This window comes from Puma concolor, chromosome B3 (genome assembly GCF_028749965.1).
Source record: "Puma concolor isolate L17-30 chromosome B3, mPumCon1.1.hap2, whole genome shotgun sequence".
NCBI lineage: Eukaryota > Metazoa > Chordata > Mammalia > Carnivora > Felidae > Puma > Puma concolor.
The window spans coordinates 123,712,487-123,727,823 of record NC_141672.1 but is presented as its reverse complement, the minus strand read 5'-3'; the positions used below and the strand labels follow the sequence as shown (position 1 = coordinate 123,727,823).

General features: G+C 38.5%; 1 long non-coding RNA gene across 2 annotated transcripts in view; it reads left to right on the top strand.

Annotated features, from left to right (window-relative positions):
* Positions 1-13,674, top strand: part of LOC147580348 (uncharacterized) — a 36,775-nt gene extending 23,101 nt beyond the window's left edge. Inside the window, exon 3 of one of the 2 annotated variants that reach the window (XR_015251927.1) lies at positions 13,472-13,674. This is a non-coding gene — a long non-coding RNA (uncharacterized LOC147580348). Of the gene's footprint in view, positions 1-907; positions 1,638-13,471 lie in introns of those variants that run through there. The other variant, XR_015251926.1, reaches the window with a different exon arrangement.
* The last annotated feature ends 1,663 nt before the right edge of the window (positions 13,675-15,337 follow it).

Genomic DNA, 15,337 nt, shown 5'->3' with positions numbered 1-15,337 from the left:
TCAGGCTCACTTTGAAAGGAAATATTATCATAAGAGTTGGCTTTAGTATTGGGCCATTTGTTTTTTAAGTTGCTCTTCTTGTCTAAGTAGAGGAAGAGGTATTTGCCATAAAAGTCAGTTTTTCTTATCTTCTTGGGCATAGAAGTTTAAGCAAACCCCCTCACATGAAAAGAATAACAGGTGTATCCTGGTGTATCCTCCCACCCCACACTCACTCACTTTTTACCCCGCCAACATCTATCCATTTGGTAACATCTTGTCATACTTTTTTTTAAGTTAATTTACAAGTTAATTAACATACAGTGTAGTCTTGGTTTCAGGAGTAGAATCCAGTGATTCATCTCTTACATATGACACTCAGTATTCATCCCCAAAAGTGCCCTCTTTAATACCCCTTTCCCATTTAACCCACCCCTTTATTTTGTTTTTAGTTGAAATATATTTGACACATAACATTGTATAAATTTAAGGTGTACAACATCTTAATTTGATACATTTATATATTGTAATGTGATTGAGACTGTAGCCATAATTAACACCTACCATATTAATTATCATTTTTTTAATGGTTGGAAGAATTAAATTATAGTCTCTCAGCAAGTTTGATGATTATAATACAAGACTGTGCATTAAGTCTCTAGGGCTTATTTAGTACTTGTTGCAAGTTTGCACCCTTCAACGTCTATCCTACCCTCCCCCCATATCTTAATAACCACCATTTTCCTTTGTCTGTTTTTACATATTTAGCTTTTTAAAATTCCACATACAAGTGATATTATTCAGTACTTATCTTTTTCTTTCTGACTTACCTCACTTAACATAATGTCCTCATGTTCTATACATGTTATCACAAACAGCAGGATGTCCTTTCTTTTCATGGCTGAATAATATTTCATTTGGTCAACAGGTACATGAAAAGATGTTCAACATCAGTAATCATCAGGAAAATGCAGATCAAAACACAATGATGTATTACTTCATACCTGTTAGAATGGCTATCATCAAGAAGATAAGGGATAATAAGTGCTGGCCAGGATGTGGAGAAAAGGGAACACTTGTGCACTGTTGATGGGAATGTAAATTGGTTCAGCTACTATGGAAAACAGTATGAAAGTGCTTCAAAAAGTTAAAAATAGGTCTATCATATTGCCATACTTCTTAAAGGCATGTAGACACATGAATGTACCCAATACAAATAGTATTTTGTGCTGTTTGCTATTTTATATATCATTTTGCAGGGGTTTATTTTCACTAAACTAGTATGTTTTGGGGGGTTGTTCATTCCATAAAAATCTTCCTTATCATGCACAACTGCTATAGTATATTCTCTAGTATGCCTTATCCATTCAATAATTGATAGTATTTTACAACTTTTTTTTTTTTTTATTTTTCACAAACAAGATGCTAAAAACACCCTGGGACAAGCCTACTTGTTTGTCTGGGTTTCCCTACAATTGTGTTCTACTGATTCACACTGCATCATATCTATCCTGCCCTTGTCATGTCTCCAAGCAAGCAAAGCACATTCCCTGTCCCATTATTGGCTTTGGACCTGTGAGCACCACATCAGAAGGGACACTCTGCTTCAGATGGTGTGGTTCAGCCCCACCTGTTGCTCTTTCTCCCTTTGCCTCAGGAACAGCATATCTGAGATAAGGGCTGCTTTCTTCCATCTATGACTCCATAATGGGAGCACATGCAGAGAAGACCAGAGCTGACCCACATTCCCAAGTGGTGGTAACAGAGAAAGAGAGATTTCTTATTATACCACTCTGGGATATTAGGGACATTCAATACCATTGCAAAAGCTGAATAGTGTAACTAAATTCTAACAAGTAGAATGGTTGAGTCATAAGTTTAAGTCCATTCTACAAATATTTTGAAGTAAAAGATTTTGAACCTACTGTTCCAGATTCTGGGGTTCATAGCAGTGTATAGCAGTGAAGAAAATCAAGTTCCTACTGGCAGGGTGCTTATGTTCTGCACATGTTATAAATTTTTAAAGTTTTAATAAATGCCATTAAATTGCCTTCCCCTAGTATATAGTTATAAATAGAGAGGAAATTTAGGGTGCTTTGTCTTTCCAGATTGCTTCTCCTCTATTCCCTAACCTGCAATGAAGTGCTTTCATTCTAAGCATGAGCTCAGCAAAGCTGGCTGTACAACTAACCCTCACCTTATAGACCCTGGAAGCCAGTCTGGCTGTGGATATTCTACCTGGTAATATCATCTTTAACCTTACTTTTTAGTTTTCAGCATGAAGGCATGCTCTATCTTTACTCATACAATAAGGACAAATGAGATTATGGAAACTCATGGTTTACAATGTCTTGAAATCTTAGGCCTTTCTGTGGTTGCATGGCCATGATAGGCCATAGAACTGAGAGAACTCAGTGCAGTGGAGTGAATGGAGAGGTCAGAGAGAGAACAGCTAGTGCTGTAGGGCAGGTTTAGCAAACTGGGGTCTAGGGGCCACGTCCCAGGGAAAGGAACAGGAAGAACAACCTGACTCCAGAGTTCAGCCTGACCAGGCAAAGATGCATCTCAGAGGTCCACAATATCCTTATTGCCATTTTCCTGATGTCCTGGAAACTGTGGATGAGCCCTGGCCCCTGCATGTCCTCTAAGTCATATACTTCTTACCAGACTCTTCTGCTCTTTTCAACATCCAGTGTCCTACCAAAGTCTTGGCCCTTTTCTGAAGTACTTAAGCAGGCTCCTGATATCCTGTTGTACAACTCTTGTCAAAATCCGTTTTAGAGAAACTGAGGCCAGCTTCTCCTATTAAAATAGGCATTGGTTCTTCAGAACTTCTATCCTTGCTAGATGCTTTCTAGTCCAGCCTATCTTCTCTTCTCCCTGTGCTGTCTGCCTCTGCTGTGCTGTATCTCTTGGGGCTCTTCAGCCTCTATTCTAGCAACTCTTTTGAGCTCCTGTCTTCTGCAAACCTGGTTTATCCACATAGTCTGTGTCACTGAGGCTTCATGTTACCTTCCCAGCCAAGTGCACAGGATTATAGGCAATATACTCCTATGCTCTTGAATTGCCTGGGTATCATTTTTCAGAAAAATTCCTGAAGAAATCTTGATTTTGAGTCACATTCTGAATATAGAAAGAACACACTTTCCAGAAGTCATGCATGACCACACAGTAACAGCAGCAAATGTACATTTAAGGCTCAATTTTTGTGTGTACTAGTCTAAGAATTTTACATATATTAATCTTCACACAATGCTATGGAGTAGCTCACCTTTTTAAAGGTGAAAAAATTGAAGCACAGAGAAGAAAGTGCCTCACTCAATATCACACATTTAGAGGCATCATTGAAAGGAGACTCTGGGGCGCCTGGGTGGCTCAGTCAGTTGAGCCTATGACTTCGGCTCAGGTCATGATTTCCCAGCGCCTGAGTTCGAGCCCCGCATTGGGCTGTGTGCTGACAGCTTAGAGCCCGGAGACTGCTTCAGATTCTGTGTCCCCCTCTCTCTCTCTGTCCCACCCCTGCTTGTGCTCTGTCTCTCTCTGTCTTTCAAAAATTCATAAACATCAAAAAAATTGTTTTTAATTAAAAAAATTAAAAAAATAAAACAAAAGAAAGGAGACTCAGAATATTCCCAGGTGATACAGTTCTGGAGACAGGAGAAATAATTTCTTCCCACCAATAAAGGAATTTCCTGATCAGCATCATTGGAGATTACTTGAATATTTCAAAGGCTTATGAGTGCAAGTTTTTTGCTACATTACCATATGTACCAAGTATATTTTTTTGGATGAGTAGTTTGAATAAAGTTTACTCTCAATTTGAAAAAAGATAATCTCAATCCTAAGTCTGTGCTTAACATTGCCTTTAAATAAAATATTAAAGTGGCAAATACTATAGTGGTGACTATTAAGGGAGAAAAATCAGCAGAATTTGCTAATTCCTTGTTTGTAAGGAGTGAAGGGGAGGGGACAATAAAAATGACTCCCAAGTTTCTGGTTTACATTGAACGTCTTGGTACTTGCAAGAGAATCAAAAGGCAGAGTCACAGGCTTTTGGGGCAATAGGCTGGGTGCTAAATTTGGGACTGTCAGATAGACACTGCTCTCAGGATTGTCAGCTGGACCACAGTTATTTGTGTCCCAGAAAGTCAGACTCCAGTTTGCATCTGGGCCCAGCCCTACTCCTCTGCCTGTAACCTGTGAAAGTTATTTCATATTGGGACCATTATTTTCTCACTGATGATGTGGGGTGATGGTAATTCCTGTTTCATGGAATCATTTGATATAGGCCTTTAAACTGTAGATAATAATATAGGCCTGAACATTCTTGTGTAAACCCCACATGGAAACAGGCATGGTGGCAGCAGCCTCCCAGTCAGCTTTCCCTGTCACCAGAGAATCCCCAAAAGCCATTGATGGGTATACCCCTTTCAGAGAGGTGGGAAGTCCACTAAGTAAGAGGTTGGTATCACTCCTTACCTCTGGATCTTTCGTTAGATAAAGGTTTTAGATTTTACTTGGTTTTGGATAAACCGATTCATCCAATATATATCAGTCTTACAAACTAAGTAACAGCAAAATAACTTAGTGGCAAATGCCAACTCACCTATGGCCTAGAATTTCAGAAATAATTTCTGAAGCTGGAAAAGGGGTTTTGTGTTCCTTGAGAGTGCTGCTGTTACTACCTGAAACACCAATTGCCATGGAGGTGGGGTTGGGGGGCAACCTACTGATTCAGAGCACATGCCTGAAATGGGTTGTTGGAGTAGACAAAATAAGTACTGACTTGTTTCAGAATCAAACAGCCACTATCGAGAGAAACTATTTTTTTTTTCAAACGTTTTTTATTTATTTTTGGGACAGAGAGAGACAGAGCATGAACGGGGGAGGGGCAGAGAGAGAGGGAGACACAGAATCGGAAACAGGCTCCAGGCTCTGAGCCATCAGCCCAGAGCCCGACGCGGGGCTCGAACTCACAGACCGCGAGATCGTGACCTGGCTGAAGTCCGACGCTTAACCGACTGCGCCACCCAGGCGCCCCGAGAAACTATTTTTTTTAACATTTATTTATTTTTCAGAGAGAGAGAGACTGGGGGACCGAGGATCTGATGTGGGTCTCAGAGCAGAGCCCGATGTCAGCGCACAGCCCAATGTGGGGCTCAAACTCACGAACCTTGAGATGATATCCTGAGCTGAAATCAAGAGATGGCTGCTTACCAGACTGAGCCACCCAGGCACCCTAGAGAAATTATTTTTATAAACACATCTTAGTTCTGAGATTGGAATATCTAACAGCCCGCTTAACTATTTTTAAGTGTTTAAAATAGATCAGATTCTAAGTTTGAATTAGTTTATACTTCATCAGGTGGACTATTCACAATAAGAGATGGTTTATTGATTCAACTCCACAGAACATAAAGCAAGATGAAAAATGAGGCCATGATTGAACACCATGTACAATGACAAAAAGAATATCATCTTTTCTGGGCATGCTGTCTCTTTATTTGACAATGTTGGAAAAACTATTAGACAAAAAGAGAAATGAAAATTGTGGTATACACAACACATTCAACTGGGGTCATTTAAGCCATGTATGTAAAATGATGGCTTGGAAAGGGAATGGTGGAATACCCCATTTAGCTATAGACTTGCTCTGACACCCAGAAAAGTGAAGCACTGCTAACAGTGTAGTGCTGGGGGGTTAGTACCTAGATCTCCTGATTCATGATCTTCTTGATTTCTAGTAACCAGGTTTTATTTTTATTTTTTTAAATTTTTAACGTTTATTTATTTTTGAGACAGAGAGAGACAGAGCATGAATGGGGGAGGGTCAGAGAGAGGGAGACACAGAATCTGAAACAGGCTCCAGGCTCTGAGCTGTCAGCACAGAGCCCGACGCGGAGCTCCAACTCAAACCATGAGATCATGACCTGAGCCGAAGTCAGAAGCTTACCCGACTGAGCCACCCAGGCGCCCCAACCAGGTTTTATTTTTATTTACTTCTTGTCTTCTTGCTCAATGCCCAACTTCTCTGTGGAGCATCCCTTGGCCTTTCTGGCCTGACGAAGTATTTCCCCACTCTGACTTCCATGCTTCCACTTTCTGACAGCTTCAGGTAATGATACTGCTCAGCCTTCTATCATTTCTCCTCTGCCCAAGGCTGAAAATGTGCTTCAACCTTTTGTTGCTGTGTCACTTTATGGACTACAAACAATGGCCCTATACACAAAAGTTTACAGAAATCCAAGATTGCTTTCTCCCTTTTCATGCTTTTCCCTCTTGGGTCCAACCTGATGACCCATGGAGGAAAGTAGAGATTATTTCCTTTATAAGATTGCTACTGTTTCTTAGAGACATTGTGGGAAGGAGTAAAAATACTTGATTTACTCTGGAATGTAGGTAGTTGCACTTGTTTTGAGAATTAAAAGATCTTTCCCATTGTTCATGGGAAAAACTGTAGCATATAATGGCTGGATGTCATTCCACATCAATAAAACTGCAGGTGTTTACTCTTTTTGTCAAGAAAGTGAAATTTTCATAGGTACTAATTTTCTTGAGTTATTGTGTTTTATGATAAATCTACATTTAATTTTCAGTAGTGGAAAAGAGAAACAAAGTTTCAGACATAAAAGGATTTTGCACAATCCAATATGTGTTTTATTATAAGTATCAAGAACGATGAAAGCAAGGCATTGAGCAGTCAAGTGGCTGTGAAACTTAGTTACTATGGCAACAAGGGTGATTATAATGTTGTGGAGTTACGTGGCTGTTCTAGGTGGACCGAGAGAGTGTACAAAGGGAAAAGGGGAATTTGAAGGTGTGATGTCCCCAACTCAAAACATGCATAGACAAATCTGCAAATCTGTATGAGTGAGTAACATCTTTACTTTCTTTACTGCAGGGAAGATGTGAAAAACAAGTCCTGGTTCTATTAGTTGTAGAGTTGCAGTTCCATTTAATTAGTTAGTTACCTATTGTGGGAGGGATTTGTTGGTTGGTGATGACTTTTCCCCTGGTTTTATTGACATATAATTGACATATAACATTGCATTAGGCATGAAGCATGATGAGTGGATATATGTATATATTTCAAAATGATCATTGCTCACATAGTTACAATTAGCAACTTTCAAATATACAATACAGTATTGTTAACTACAGTCACCATCCCAGAACTCATTTACATTCCAGAACTTATCTATCTTATAACAGGACATTTATACCTTTGATCACCTTTACCCATTCCCCCTACCTCTCAACCTCACATCTGGCAACCAAACTGTTTTCTGTATCTGTAAGTTTCTTTTATATTTAGATTTTGCATATAAGTGACATCATAAGGTATTTGTCTTTCTTTGACTTATTTCACTTAACATAATGTCCTCAACTTCCATTCATGCTGCTGCAAATGCCAGGATGTCCTCCTTTTCCATGTTTGAATAGTATTCCATTGTATACATATATGACATTATATTTGGTCATTCATCTCTAGATGGACACATGGGTTATTTCCACATCTAAGCTGTTAAATATAATGCTGTAATGAACATGAGAGTGTACATATCTCTTTGAGATAATTATTTTATTTCCTTCAGATACATACCTAGAAGTGAGATCGGTGGGTCATATGGTAGTTTTATTTTTAATTTTTGAGGTATCTCCACACTGTGGCTGCACCAATTTACATCCCTATCCATAATGCACAAGACTTCTACTTCCACCTAAATATACAACCTTGCCAAGTCCCTTATATTAAGACCAGGGTACTGGTGGAGAAGATGAGGGTCTAAGATGAGAGATGGAGATTGTGCTGGACAGTTGCTATAGTGGCCTTCATGATCACTGCCTCCCAGTATTCACACTCTTATATAATCCACTACCTTTGTGTGTGAGTAGGAACTGTGACTTGCTTCAAAACACTGGAAGATGGCAAAAGTGATGGGATCCATGTGATTACATTTCATAGGATGTAATTTGTCTTGCTAGGAGAATCTCTCTCACTCTCTGTGACTTTGCAGAAGTGAGCTGCCATATTGTGAGCTACCACATGGAGAGGACCATGTGGAATAGAGCTGAGGGTGGTCTCTAACATACAACCATAAAGAGACTGAGGCTTTTAGTGTGACAGCTATAAGAAATGCTGTCAACAACCACATGATCTTGGAACCAGATCCTTTCCTATTTGAGCCTCAGAAGAGAGAGCAGCCCCTGCTGACATCTTGCTTGCAGCTTGTGAGACCCTGAGGCAGAGATGTTACAAAAATTGATGCCCACACTTCTGACACGAAAAACACATTAGATTTGTGTTGTTTTAAGCCAGTAGTTCTGCAGTAATCTGGTTATACAGCAATAAGTAACCAAGTCAGGGGTTAGAATTTGCCCAAATAGAGATAGAGCTGAGCATTTTGACCCCACATTCCATGTGAACTTTCCTCCTGACCCTCCTCTCCCACCCTCAAGTGAAGGGACCTACTCTCTTCAGGAAAAAGTCTTTTCAATGACTGTATCTAAGGCAATTGCCTCAGAAGGAGATGTTAATTTTTCTCAGCTCTCCCCATGGCATCCAGATCCATAATGGGAATTAGATCCCAGGAAAGCCAGTCAGAGAACTAGTCATTTTTAGAAAGATAATACAAATACCAAAAAATCTGCAAAAACTTACCAGTTTTTATCTGCAAGAGTCAGAGGAAACATGCATGAGAGTGAATTTTAAGAATATTATAACAAAATGGACAAAATTTGAGATGAGATTGAACTGAAATTATTAATACAGATGTGTTCACATGGATGTAATTTGTTGGCTTACCCATGTGGAATGATATTACCAGTACTCTAAGTTGTGTAATTAAAAGCTGCATTCAACTGTTGCCCACAATTAATGAGACTGAGAAGTCAAAAGTTTCCCGGCAACCTCTAGAGTTCAGGAAATGGGCATGTTGGAGTGGATCTCTCATGTGCTAACTACTCAGCCATTCTTTAAATAGCTACACAGAGGACCTGGAAGACACTCTTTTCACCAAGATACAAAGAATTAATTGGTGTAGATGGTACTAGTATACCTGAAAAATTCTTTGATGTCTGCCCTCTGTAGTTGGAAAATAACAGTAGAAGGTACTATACTGGATACTGGATTCCCTGTTCATAGTTAGAATAATATGATTCTGGAATGGTAGACACCAGATGATGGAACTAAAAAGTTGGAGGATGGATTGACAATTAGGGTGATTTTAAAAAGAAAAGCCTATTTATTTTGGAGTACTTTTACATTTACTGAAAATTTGCAAAGATAGTACAGAGAGTTCTCATATATGCTTCACCCAGCTTTCTTTAATATTAGCATCATATATATCTGTGGCAAATTTGCCAAAACTAAGAAATTAACATTACACAGTACAATTAACTAACTACAGACTTCACCGGAATTTAGCTATTTTTTTTTCTCTCTTGCTCTGCTTTCAGATCCAATCCATGTTGCATTTATTCTCCTTTGTCTCCTCTGATCTATGATAGTGTCTTATTCTCTCCCCACCCCACCTCCCATAATCTTGACTATATTAGAGAGTACTTGGGTATTTAGGCAAGTATTTTGTAATGTGTTCCTCCATTTGGATTTGTCTGATGATTTAATGATTAGACTAGGGTTAAGGACTTTGGGGAAGGATACCACAAAAGTAAAGTGCCCTTCTCATCACATCATGTCAGGGGATACCAGATAGTAACTGACTCATTATTGATGATATTAACCTATATAACTTGGTTAAGGTAGTATTGATGAAGTTTCTCCACTATAATGTGGTCAATTTTTTTTTTCCTTTTCATACTTTCTTGTTTGGGAGAGAATCACTAAGTAACCCAAACCCAAGAGGAGAGGAATTAAGTTTCACCTTTTGAAAGGGAGAGTATTTGTATATTATTTGGAATTCTTTTGCAAGAAAGATTTGTACCTTCTCACATTTATTTACTTATTATTCAGCTATTTATTTATATCATTATGGATCCACGGATTTTTTCTTTGGATTATAACTCAATATTTTCATTATTTATAGTATTGTTCAAAATGTGCCAGCTTTGACTATTGGCAGCTGTTTTAGGATGGTCTATATATCCTTTTTTATATCTAACATTTTTTAAAGTACTTCCAAAATTACTTTCTGGCACTTCAAGATGCACTAAACCTGTTTGAATTTTCCCTTCTGCAAGCATAGAATCAACCATTTCTCTTAGTAAACCTGGTTCTATTTGTTGGAGAATGAAATTGAAAACGAGATCTGGGTGCTGGGTATGTCATTACTGTAGGCTTGTTACTGCTTCTAGATCCTCTCAGTGGGTAGCTAGAAAAAAAAAAAAAATATATATATATATATATATATATATATGTATGTATATTATCATTTACACATAATGCATTTCTGTCTACCTACCTACCTACCTACCTACCCTGACCTACGTACCCATAAAAGTGATACATAGATAAAAATTAACATGAGTTCATGGTAATTCCAGCTCAGCATCTAGGGTTTATTCTATCTTTCCCTCTCCTTACATATTATTAACTTTATATCTGACAACAAAAAACCTAGTTTTCATTTTCTACAATTTAGTTATTTATTTAAATCCATTGTACATGAAACTTTAATTCATGATTCTTTTTTTTTTTTAATTCATGATTCTTAACTCAAACCCACTATTGTAACTTTTTACATAAAGGTTTGGTTTGTTGTGGGTTTTTTTTTATTTTGTTTTTTTGTTTGTTTGTTTGTTTGTTTGTTTTGTCTTTAACCTTATCATATTTAGTCAAAACAATTTTCCAAAGTTACTTAGGTCAAGCCATTTTTGCCACATTCAATTTAAATGTTTGTTTGTTTATTTTTGAGAGAGGGAGAGAGAGAGAGAGAGAGAGACAGAGACAGAGACAGAGACAGAGAGAGACACAGAGAGGAAAAAGAAAGAGAGAATCCCAAGCAGGATCCCTGCTGTCAGTGCACAGCTTCATGGGGGCTCGATCTTAGGAACTGTGAGCCTGAGCCAAAATCAAGATTTGGACACACCCAACTGAGCCAGCCATGCACACCTTGCCACACTCAATTTAATAAGACTATGCATACATTTATAATACAGTAGATTTCTTTATTATACTGGGCATCCTGCCTTGGGATCTCCCAAATCCTTAATGATTTATTTGATATTAGCATGCAAATAAGTTCACTCTGTAGCATTTCACTCACTTCTATGAGTCTTAACAAATTCATGGATTCATGTAACTACCATCATAGTGCCATATAAAACTGTTCCATTTCCCTAAATATCCATGTGTGTTCCCTTTAAAGTCAACCCCACCTTCATCAATCATTGGCAAGCCCCTGTGATTTTGCTTTTTTTTTTTTTTTTTTTTTTTTTAATGAGTTATATACATGGAACCTTGTAGCCTATTGGGTCTTGCTTCTTTCACTTTGCACAATTTAATATTGATCCAATACTTATAAATTCATTTATGGTTCAACTTATTTAATACTAATTATGTGATTCAGTAGCTCATTTATTTTATTTATTTATTTATTTTAACTTACAGCCACTTTAATGGTTGGTTTATCAATCTCTCCTTGTAGCTCTAGCAAATATTCCTTTACATAATTTAGGCTTCAATTTTAAAGGAATGCAAGATTTGAATTGTTACACTTTTCTGGTAAATTTAACTATCATTAAGTTGTGGTCCTTTTTATTTTTTCTAATTCACAATTCATTTTTATTTATTTTTATTTTTTTAAATTTTTAAAATTTTTAAATTTTGTTTTAAATTTACATCCAAATTTGTTACCATATAGTGCAACAATTATTTCAGGAGTAGATTCCATAATGATCTTTACCCATTTAGCCCATCCCCCCTTCCACAATCCCTCCAGTAACCTTCTGTTTGTTCTCCATATTTAAGAGTTTCTTATGTTTTGTTCCCTTCCCTGTTTTTATATTATTTTTGCTTCCCTTCCCTTATATTCATCTGTTCTGTGTCTTAAAGTCCTCATATGAGTGAAGTCATATGATATTTGTCTTTCTCTGACTAATTTCGCTTAGCATAATACCCTCCAGTTCCATCCACGTAGTTGTAAATGGCAAGATTTCATTTTTTTGATTGCCAAGTAATACTCCATTGTGTGTGTGTGTGTGTGTGTGTGTATCACATCTTCTTTATCCATTCATCCATTTATGGACACTGGGCTTTTTCCATACTTTGGCTATTGTTGATAGTGCTGCCATAAGCATTGGGGTGCATGTGTCCCTTCAAAACAGCATACCCGTATCACTTGGAAAAATACCTAGTAGTGCAATTACTGGGTCGTAGGGTAGTTCTGTTTTTAGTTTTTTGAGGAACCTCAATACTGTTTTCTGGAGTGGCTACACCAGCTTGCATTCCCACCAGCAATGCAAAAGAGATCCACTTTCTCTGCATCCTCACCAACATCTGTTGTTGCCTGAGTTGTTAATGTTAGCCATTCTGACAGATGTGAGGCAGTATGTCATTGTGGTTTTGATTTGTATTTCCCTGATGATGAGTGATGTTGAGCATTGTTTTATGTGTCTGTTAGCCATCTGGATGTCTCCTTTGGAAAAGTTTCCATTCATGTCTTCTGCCCATTTCTTCACTGGATTATTTGTTTTTTGGGTGTTGAGTTTGATAAGTTCTTTATAGATTTTGGATACTAACCCTTTATCTCATACGTCGTTTGCAAGTATCTTCTCCCATTCTACTGGTTGCCTTTTAGTTTTGCTGATTGTTTACTTCACTGTGCAGAAGATTTTTATTTTGATGCAGTCCCAATAGTTCATTTTTGCTTTTGTTTCCCTTGCCTCTGGAGACGTGTTGAGTAAGAAGTTGCTGCAGGCAAGATCAAAGAAGTTGTTGCTTGCTTTCTCCTTGAGGATTTTGATGGCTTCCTGTCTTACATTTAGGTCTTTCATCCATTTTGAGTTTATTTTTGTGTATGGTGTAAGAAAGTGGTCCAGGTTCATTTTTCTTCATGTCGCTGTCCATTTTTCCCAGCACCACTTGCTGAAGAGACTGTCTTTATTCCATTGGATATTCTTTCCTTCTTTGTCAAAGATTAGTTGGCCATACGTTTGTGGGTCCATTTCTGGGTTCTCTATTCTGTTCCATTGATCTGAGTGTCTGTTTTTCTGCCAGCTCATTTGTTTTTATTGCTGAATGATATTCCATTTTATTATATGCCACAATTTTTTTAAATCAATTTATTGGTCATCTTGGTCAACTATTTGGACAGAGACTTTTGCTTTTTTATATTTTTGGGCAAAGTTTTTATCTACAAATTCAATTTATTTAATAAGTATAGAGCTTTTCAGGTTATCTATTTCTTTTTGAGTGAGTTTTGTAATTTGAGGCTCCCAAGGAATTGGTCTATATCACATAAGTTTTCAAATTTAGGGTCACAATGATGTTTGTGGGATTCTGTTATTTTTTTAATGTTTATTTATTGTTTAGAGAGAGATACAGACAGAGCATGAGCAGGAGAGGAGCAGAGAAAGAGGGAGGCACAGAATCTGAAGCAGGATCCAGACTCTGATCTGTCAGCACAGAGCTCAACATGAGTCTCTAACTCAGGAATCACAAGATCAAGACCCGAGCAGAAGTTGGATGCTTAACTGTCTGAGCCACCGAGGCGCTCCAGGATTCTGTTATTTTTTAATACCTGTAGTATCAGTATTGAGGTTGCCTGTTTATTTCATGACATTGGTAATTTGTGTTTACCTTCCTTTATCTTCGTGATCCTCACTAGAGGTGTATTCATTGTACTGATCTCTTTAAGAACCAACTATGATAATTTTCCTTATTGTTTTTCCATTTTCTGTTATCAAGTGTATTGACTTGCTCTAATTTGTCTTATTTCATTCTTTCTGTTTATTTTAGCTTTAATTTTCTCCTTCTCTCATTTCTAGTTTTTCTTTGTGGAATATGAAGTTGCTAATTTTTCTAATAGAAGAATTTCATGTTATAAATTTCCTCCTACTGTTGAATAAAGTATGCCAAAGATAGCCGATGGGACTAAAACAAGCTCTGGTCTCTAGCTTAGAGACCCCTTCCTCCGGGTTCTTCTTTTGTTTGTTGCATGTGTGAAAACCCCCCACAGATATGGAAGCTGACAGCATAAATTACTACACTGTAAGGGACATCAGAAAGGAGACGACCCCATAACTTGAGGAAATCACTTGGCCCACAAAACAGCCAGAGCGGCTGCCTGTTGTGACCCAGGCGAGCTCCTACCTACAGTGTGACTCTTGTGCCCCAGAGGGAAGCCTCTCCACCCCAGTACACAAAGAAGGAAATTGGGCCTCAACAGAAGGGGGAACACTAAGCGAAGAGGGATGGTGGGTTATGCCAAATGGACACATCTTTGTCCTGTCATCTACGGGGAAACACCTAATGAAGGAATATCACCAACTCACGACCTAGGGAAAACTTCAGTAGAGGCCCCCCTCAAAAAGAACTACTATAACAGCCAGCTGCCAGCATTATGCCGAGCTGTGAGTGAACAATGTGTAACGTTTGCCAAAAACAATGCTTGTTCTGCCCCATAGCCCCTGCCTGGCACACAAAAGATGGGGGCCACCCCTTTTGAAGACTTAGAGGTGGACTTTACCGACATACAACCAAATAAAGGGTTCAGGTATCTTCTTGTAATAATCTGTACATATTCAGGATGGGTCGAAGCATTCCTGACCAGAATGGAATGAAGTCATGAGGCGGCCAAAGCCCTTCTACAGGAGATTGTGCCTAGGTTTGGTCTACTCTTAACCATACACGGTGATAATGGACCTGCATTTGTGGCAGATATTATACAAACCCTGACAAAGTCCCTCAACATTACCTGGAAACTGCATACTGCTTACCAACCCCAGAGCTCAGGGAAAGTAGAGAAGATGAATCGCACCCTCAAGGAAACCCTGGCTAAGTTCCACCAAGAGACTAATCTCCCATGGCCAGATTTACTACCGCTGGCCTTCCTGCATGCCCAATGCATGGCTGGGGCACTGGGATTCTCCCCTTTTGAGTTATTATATGAGCCACCCCCCCCCCATGTTTAGCCACCCCCCCCCCCCATGTAACTCCAAGGAGACCTACACCCAGATTGAAGACAAGAGAATAAGAGAATAGCTCCAGACCTTGGGAGCAGTCCTAAAGAAGTTACAGAGAGACACCATAGAGAAGGTCCCAATTTCCTTAGGGATCCCCGTTCACCCCTTTCAGCCAGGAGACTCTGAATGGGTCAAAGATTGGAAGAGGGAACCTCTTAGACCACGGTGGACTGGGCCACACACTGTTATTTTAGCAACTTTTACAGCCCTTAAA